Source organism: Cygnus atratus, chromosome 2 (genome assembly GCF_013377495.2).
Source record: "Cygnus atratus isolate AKBS03 ecotype Queensland, Australia chromosome 2, CAtr_DNAZoo_HiC_assembly, whole genome shotgun sequence".
Lineage (NCBI taxonomy): Eukaryota > Metazoa > Chordata > Aves > Anseriformes > Anatidae > Cygnus > Cygnus atratus.
In genome coordinates this window covers 49,480,743-49,489,529 of record NC_066363.1, presented here as the reverse complement: position 1 = coordinate 49,489,529, position 8,787 = coordinate 49,480,743, and the positions used below count along the sequence as shown (strand labels likewise).

General features: G+C 33.8%; 1 long non-coding RNA gene across 3 annotated transcripts in view; it reads left to right on the top strand.

Annotated features, from left to right (window-relative positions):
- LOC118249617 (uncharacterized) overlaps positions 1–8,405 on the top strand; it is a 25,388-nt gene extending 16,983 nt beyond the window's left edge. For 2 of the 3 annotated variants that reach the window (XR_004779147.1, XR_007707779.1), the window contains exons 3-4: positions 3,549–3,680; positions 5,088–6,848. This is a non-coding gene — a long non-coding RNA (uncharacterized LOC118249617). Of the gene's footprint in view, positions 1–3,548; positions 3,681–5,087; positions 6,849–7,318 lie in introns of those variants that run through there. The other variant, XR_004779148.1, reaches the window with a different exon arrangement.
- Positions 8,406–8,787: the final 382 nt, after the last annotated feature.

Below are 8,787 nucleotides of genomic sequence, written 5' to 3'. Positions count from 1 at the left end.
GCTCAGTCTCAGAGCACATCAGTTTAGGATATGTTCTCTGTACAATGACTAGAACGAGGCTGTTGCCTGGAGGAAAAGATTGAGAAATACAATTGGGCAAATGTTTAAGATGCCTTCCTATCTATCTTTATGACCTTGGCAAAATTGTTCTAGGCTTCTCAGTTCTCTGTTGTTCCATAGACCACACCTTTTATGAGTCACAAAAATGTATTTTACTGAATGAATTTGTTACTTTATGGAAGTAGTAATGTGTGATACTTGATAAATCTAGGAATTTGTTTCTACTTCTTTCCTCTTATATTTACAATGATTTAGGAACCTGCCTCTTTTTTTTTTTTTTTGGTTCACTCCTTCCCTCTCTCTCCTTCCCACCCCTTAACAACTTCTATACTGCCTGCTTCCTTTGCTTTCTCTCATCTTATGTACACATATCTATAGGTTTATGGATGGAAGGAGTTTATGCCCTGGCTGAGTTCCTGCATGTCAACATGCAAGCTAGAATGAACTTTCTCTGCCTAATTTTAACTAACCTGAAAATAGGAGTTCCTAATGGGAGTGCTGACACAACCTTAACTAAGGCAGTGTGAGCACATTGCTATAATTTATAATGTCAGTCTATATTCCAAATGGTTTCTCTATATACTGCATGCTCCGCTCAAACAGGAAAGAAGGTACTGCAGTGAATTATTGTGTAATTAATCATTTGACCATGAGGGACTCATTTACTAATTAAAAACGTAAAAAGAGTAAATTGAAATAACCAGTGACTACTAAATCACATCTTTTGACATGTCAGCAGCATTGTAATACATCATAATGTATCAGTCAGAGACAAACAGATTCTACATATCCTGTTACCTTTTACTTCAGAACTGCCAAAATCATTCATTATACTTTCAGTGTAGTTCCTAGTACTATCCATATAAGTACCATAGCATGCTAAATTGAAATACAAGATACTGCTAAGGTTGATATATGCACATATTAATAGGCAGAAGCATGCGATTCTCTGCTCTGCTGACTTTGTCCACTGTCTCTGAATATATCATAGGGAAATAACTCTGCTATGACAGGATGTTCTCTGGGAAATAAAACTGTAACTTAGAAGCCTAGATTTCACATCTGTCTAGATATTCCTCACAGTTGTATTTGGGCCAGATGTATCGGATCTGTGCTTAGCTACAGTTGTTCATGGTTTGGTATACTGGAATGGACTCACCTTTACTGTTAGGTTAAGGTAACCTTAGGGTGTTTGTGAGAGTGTGGCTTGAAGGATTTGACATACTGCACAGATACAGTGCTAAGGACCATTATCTGTGGAGTGGAGAAGGAGAGCTGGTAGGACACCTGAACCAGAGACATCTCAAACCATCATAAATAACTCAGCTTTCCTGAGTTAGTTTACCAACACCCAAACCTGCACAGACTTCAAGTGTAGTGAGTTTTAATTCACCATGGCATTTGAAAAGCATTCAATTTAAAGATTTTTTAAGAGGTTGTAGTGGGAATTTCTGTGCTTTTTTTTTTTTTTTTTTTTAACAGTGGAGGTGAGGGGAAAGAAGATAAAAAATTCATGCTATTAATGTTAACTGAAAAAACAGCTGCATTGTTAACCTTGAACAATGAAGCTGCATTTACTTTATATAACTGTGGAAATCTATGCATCTGTGCCATCTATGACTCCCAAAAAACTGGGATTGAGAAGTACAATTCTGTTTTCAAAGACAGCTTTATAAAGCTGCCATTTTTATCTTCTGGGATTTGTTCTGTGTTCAGCCAGAACATGTACCTCTCATGTTGGTAGAAATAAGGTTTTTTAATATGATTTTATTTAAAATCATAATGAGGAATAGAACTGTATCTGTCTTTTCCTAGAATAAATAAATAAATAATAAAAAAAAATTGCCTAGCTTCAATTAGAATAAATCAATTATTGCATTCACAGGTTGATCATTGAAGAAAATATATTATTAAGTAATGCAGATTGCAAGACCTCCATTAATATTGGAACATGGATGAAAAATGTAATATGCCAGTTTAACTTTCAGATCCCGAGCTGAGCTTCCAAACTTGTAGCAGACTTTCTTGTTTTAATTTCCACAACTGGAGAGACAGATCTATTTCTGAAAGCTAAATACAGGTGGAACATGCAATAGAAGGTGTTTTTTTTCCTTCCTTTTATTTTTTCTCTCTCTCTCTTTTTTTTTTTTTTTTTTAAATAAAGACAAGCTGGATATTTATAGGAAAGCCACTGTGCTGTTTAATTCACAAGGCCTTATGTTCAGAGTCTGTAGCAATGTTTTATGTTAGCAAACATGTTGTTTAATAGTTTTCTGCTCTCTCCACTTGTCTTCAAATATTGTGATTTAGATAGAACTCTAATGCACAAGAGCAACTTGTCCCTTGAGCATTATTCAGAATATAAATTAAGTGATATTATAACAGGGCCCTCACTTAGCTCAGCATAATGAATATGAAACATTATGTACTAGTGACCAAGGTCACGGTATGAGAATGAATTACTCTATTAACTTCTCTTTTAAGTAGCATTAGAGATAATAAATGAAGAGATTTAACACAATTCTGATAATATTATTCATGTAAAAGTAGCATACTTTATCTTGCTAAAACAGTTAAGATCTGTTTTGAAGATATTTTACACTTTGGAAATATGATGCTTAGAAGTGTTTATTACATGTTGCAGAATGCATCAGCATTAGCCAGTAATGCAGATAATCTGATAAAAATTGAAAAGCTGATTTGTATACTATGCTAATTCAGGATCATCTCTTTGGCTCTATGAACTGTCCAAATGCTCCATAAGATTATGGCAAGCTTTAGTAGTGAGATTAGATTAAATTCGGTTCTTTTGCTTATAACTTTTTTGTTTTGTTTTGATTTTAAAGAAAATTGCATCCATCATTCTTCTCTATAAACCCTCTTTAGCTGCTTGCTAAGTAGTATAAAATATCGTATTTTAAGCCTGGCATATTACTTTTTTTATCCAGACATATTTAAGCTTCCTCTCTCAGTCATATAGTATATTATTTCAGGGATAGAAAGTTTTATCGTTATTATTGTGATACCTCTACATCTGAACCATAAAGAGACTTAGTGATTTGCCATGTGTTCCACTGCAAACTCACATGCATTTAGGGTATATGTAAGAGCCGTTGATAAGAGATTACTCTTCAGTTTGCAAGTGATCATGGTGCATGGGAACTTAAATCTGTGTTTTGTTTTCTACTTGTTGCTGTTGTTGGCATTGGGCTTGTTATTGGGTTTTTGTTTTTTGTAATTTCTCAAATATTTTTCCTTGCTAGTATCACTATTTTAAAAACACTATATGAGAAGAAAATGAAGATATAAAACTCTGATTTGTTGTTTGAGATAAAATCTGTACTTTATTCAATTGTTGCAAAAAGCAGAAGGGAATCCTGCTGCAGCACAGCTGTGGATGGATGAAGGTAATATTTCACGGACAGTGTGCCCCTGCTGCTAATCCTAAGTGTTCTCAAGATTTTTACTCAAAAATATGTATTTTTCAGGGAAGAATATAATGCAGAGTTAAGTGCACCACAGACTTATTAAGCTGTCTGTGAACAGAATTTAATGGGAAGAACACACATTCTTGGACAGTGCAGCAACCAAGCCTGATCCTGCTTCCAGAGGAATTCAAGGTATTAAATCAGGATCCTCTTCTCTTCTCTTTTTTTTTTTTTTTTTTTTTTTTTTTGTGGGAGAAAGGCTGAGTATGAAATACTCTGCTCTGTTTGTTCCTTTCAGTACTATCTCCTGTCTGTCCAATGACAGAATTCTCAGTAAACTTCCTGTAAGCTCTGTAAACTTCTTCTGAAGTCAGGTGACACACACTTTTTTTTTTTATAACAGAGTAAAGAGTAGAATTCTTGCCCCCTGTAATTTCAGTAGTAAACAGCATGTATAGGTAATCCAAATTTAGAAAACTCTTTGATTTATTGTGCATGCTTGCTAGCTAGCATATCTGGAAAATATATATATTTTTAATGTATACGTTTTCTTTGTAGCTCAAAATACTGGTTAAATGCCCCTATTGTTAATCCTACCTGTCAAATATATAGCTTAGGTCACAATTTTGTTGTGTCATTATACTTCAGATCTAATTCAGGTCATATAATAGTTTGGGGAATTTTCCCACTCTGAATTTTGCTGAAGTAATGTCAGAAAAGATTCATCCATGTGCATTGTCATAAATACCTGCCAGACTGTTCAGTCAAATTTTATTTATTTATTTACACATTGCTTCCACTGGTGAAGAGCAGCAGCCTGGCCACAATAGCTAAATAAAAATTTAAGAGATGGTTTTGTGCATTTGTTGCATTTCAAATTGCAGAAAAATTCTGTCCTATCAGATTACTGTCAAAAGCAGAGGGCCCTGGGGAAACATTGTAATTAAGAGTATAACATATCTCTTCAAAGCACAAATTAAAGCCAGGTAAATGAGTGTGCTTATGCTATTTATATCAGCTTCTTAATTATGCTTAACATGATCAGTTCAACTGAATCCTGCTTCAATTTTGCAGGTGTTAATAGAACTAAAGTTTCAGGGTAAGATCATATTGCACCTTAACTTACAAAATGTTCATGTACACGAATGAAGTGGACTTTATTTAATGAGCCAGGGGACATATGTCCAATAGCTTTGGTGGAAAAGTAATTAAAGTATTAGTTTCTCATGTTTTATGATTAACGTTCTACTTTACATAAGACTGAAAGTCTAAATAAGATCAAGAAAGGCTTGTTGGCATAAATCTTTCTTTGCTATGAAGTATAGTCATTATATCTCAGCTAACTCTAATAGAATCCCTAATATCTACGCATGCCTGGAGCCCAAGTAGGTCATCTCATGAGCTATTGCATTATATTTTATTATTTAAATTTTAAGTGATTAGTTTAGCACTTAAAAGCTTTGGGAAGAATTAGGTTACTCTCGTCTCTTTATCCATAAGCAAACTGACATGCAGATGGACACTGAGCAGACTTGCTCTGTGTTTTCTTCCAAGGCTTTCATCAAAGTAACAGACTTTTTTTTTTTTTTTTTTACCCAGTTGTTAATTTCAGCATTAGAATGGAACTGCAACATGTGGAAATTCCACCTGTGATGAGTGCATCCTTTTCTGATTTTGAAGACTTTTGCCAGCAGCCTCAGAATAGACTTTAAGAACACATGTTAAGTAAAGGCAAAGAAAAAAAGTTGATGCTTTGCCTAGATCTGGACTTAGGTAACAAAAATGAAATGGGAAATGGTCTGATCCCAGCAAAGTCAAAAGGATTCTTCTTATTTTAATCATCAGGGGTGGGATTTTTCCCTCATGTACAAAGAACAATTCAGAAATAAATGGGTATGATCTAATTAATTACAAGCTCTGTTACTTTTTGAGTTTGTTTACTCATGCTCATAAAGACACAGAATATGCAGTAATTGAATTATATGTGGTTCTATATAGTTAGAGTACTGTTAGGAAGGCCTATTCTGCTGGTCGATTTCCTCAGGGTTCCACTGAGGTTTCTATTCTTTTAATTTGTTAGATCTTCATTCACAGCTTCATATTAATTTATGCACCATGCTGAATGTGAATAAGTTATCTGATAAAGGTGCAAGGGATTTTTAACTTTATGAAGCTGAACTTTATGACCAATACTGAACTGATGGCTGAGTTGAATCCTTACCCAGAATCCTTACTCGCTATATTACATTAGCAGTCAGGAACCTGATGTGTACTGTTGCACTAGTGAGGCAAAGATCGCTTTCTCTATACAAAACCTTTTATTTTAGAAATGATTACAATATAGCCTTTGAACAGTGATCCACTAATAATTTGATTCTGTTTCCTGCAAACATGGTGCTTGGCTTTTTGTACCAAACAGTGTCTTCTGTGTTGTAGAAACAAATTGTAGAAGTAGGTGGAAAATTTACTGGAGTTCTGAAAACAAACAGAACCGAAATACATTCAAAGCATTTTATCAAAAAATAGGCACAAAATACAATGCTCCATATGAACAGAATGGGTGTGGTGTCATTCTGTGGGTTGTCCTAACAGTAGTACTTTGGGTCTGCACTGACAGTGCATCTTTTTATACACAACGGAATCACACCAGCCCTTTTAATATAATAAAAGGGCAAGTGCCCTTTTTGTCGCAGTCTGCTGTGACAGTGGCTAAACCCATATGAACAGTCTGATTTGGACAGAGAAGTGCACAAGAAAAGGTTGTATAAGGGGACCAACCAAGGTCATCTCAGAATTAACAGGACTTTATACTTATCTTCACATTTTCATGCTGCTATAATGATGCCTACTTTTAATAGCGGAAATATTCAATATTTTAAAAGATCTGCATAGGAAACAGGAGAATGTTGCTTTTATTTATTGTTTTACTTGGCTATATAATGCATAGAGAGTATACAGAGCGCCTAAAAGATTTTTTTACTATGACATTGTTATACTTATACATCATTATCTTAAATTCTTACTGTACTCACTTCTTCTGTGGTAATTCTTCTAATTACTGATATCTGAACAATAAACAATATATATTTTTTTTCAGTTACATATATTAAATCTTGTTGATCCTTCTTCATGTGCAAAACCAGTATTATTTATTTACAAAAATTGTAAAGTCCTATTTATTTATGTATTGTGATGGAATAAACAGGGAATGGACTACTTGCATCTTTACTTTGAAACATATACCTTTCTGAAACTTGTTTCCTATTTTGTATAAAAGAAAATGTTATCTCAACTGTCATTACTTGATAAATGTGTGTAAAACAATGGTTTAAAAACACTTTTGCTAATCATGAAGGAGTGTGAAAGTATTTTCTTTTTATATGCTAGTCAGAAACATTTTGGTGGATAACTAGAACCAGATAATGCTCGTAACTTCTAGCTAGACTTGATCTATAGCTCTCATTGAGTCAAGTCTGAAGAAAAATAGTTCAATACTTTAAAAGTAATTAAGACCTTTATCTGAAAAACAGTTATATATGTGCTTAATTTAATGCATGTAAATAATCCAATTGACTTAAATGGGAATATACATATGCATTGTTAGGCACAATTTGCAGGATCAGGAAGTAAAATTGTCCATTTTGTGCAAAGTGTTGTATAAATTTTCTGTGTTTTCCCCGTGTGTTTTGGCATGTTTTAACATAAGTTTTCTGTATACTCAAGAGTCTCTACATTCAGGGATCCAGTTTGGCATCTGCCACTTACATGATTACACTGAAGTCCAAGAATGTGAAACGAGTGTCTTAACATTAAGATTTTCTCATTTCCAGGCCAATCTAAATCGTTGCTTTGGGAAACATAAGCTTAGGACCACGGCGAGCCAGCAACACGTTCTGAGACAGGCTTCTGGAGTCTCTTAAATCTATAGAAGTTTTTCTATTGACTGCATTCCTTTAATTTCTGTCTAGGTTTCCTGATTCAATAGCCTATCAACCGTGTAACTTTCCTTCCTTGTTATGTACGTAGAATGTGATCAGATACATAAGTTTGTAATCATTACTTTCTATACATAAATCACATACAGATGGTGTATTTCAAATTCTAAACTGTAGTGTTTTTTTTTTTTTCTGTTTCTGAAAACAGTGTAAAATATAATAGCTTGCCTGTATGATTTTCATAAAAGAGGAAAAATAAAAAAAAGAAACAAACACAAACACAAGCCTTCTAGACCATTCAGCAATAGTAAACATTCTTTACACCTTTTCTAAATTTGCTATAAACTTGCAAGTTTATTAAATTGTATTGTTTGTTTCAAGCATAATTGACATGGTGACAATTAACTATATGGTATGTTGCCCTTTGCTTTGGGTATGCAACACTAAGTTTAGGAACTGAGAAAATAAAAGGAATGAAATGGTGTCTCATTCAAAAAATCAAAGCCAACAAAAATTAAATGACTTTAGGTTCAGCTTTCTGATCTGTATCTTTCCCTATCCGTTAGCTTTGGCATCTGCATTTAGTACTAGTTAGTATACTTGATTTCTGCACAGTATGTTGTAAAGGAGTCTTCATACTGAGCAGTAAATAAATAATGAACCTCTGTAAGGTTTAAAAAGCTAGTCATAGAAATGGTTGAACAAACAGGAAAACAGACTTTGCAAAGTTGAATTGGAATGAAAATGTTGTTTGTTTTTGTATAGTTAGGTACTTTCATTTCATTGACCAGTGCAAAGTGGCAGCAGAATATTGTCCCTTTCTTACATCTACATCAGATTTGTCTGAAAAATTGTCACACTTTATGAGAGTTATCAAAAAGAAATTGAGTGTTGCGGAAATTTTTTTTAAAAAAGAAAGTAGAGAATATCCTCGTTAGAGGCTGCATCAAAATTTGTGCATTACAAGTATTTATGTGAAAACCTATGATGTCCTCATTCTGACTAAAATTTACAGTTGTCTTGTAAAGAAGCAGGTATACAACATGAACTACAGGTGACCAAAATATGAAAACAGTGAAATAGAAAGAGGAATATATTTAAATACTTACATATATATATATATATATAGGAATAAGTTATAATTAGGTAATCAAAAATATAGCATAAAATGCATGATCCCAGGAGAATCCAGAATGCCCTGATGTTTATTGTCATTGATGTTGTGGTTTATTCCTGGCAGGCAGCTAAGCATCACACAGCCACATGTTCACTTCTCTCCAGGTTGGAAGGGGGAGAAAATTAAAGTAGAAGTGCAAGAACTCATGGGTTGAGATAATGACAGTTTACCAAGTAAAGGAAAAGCT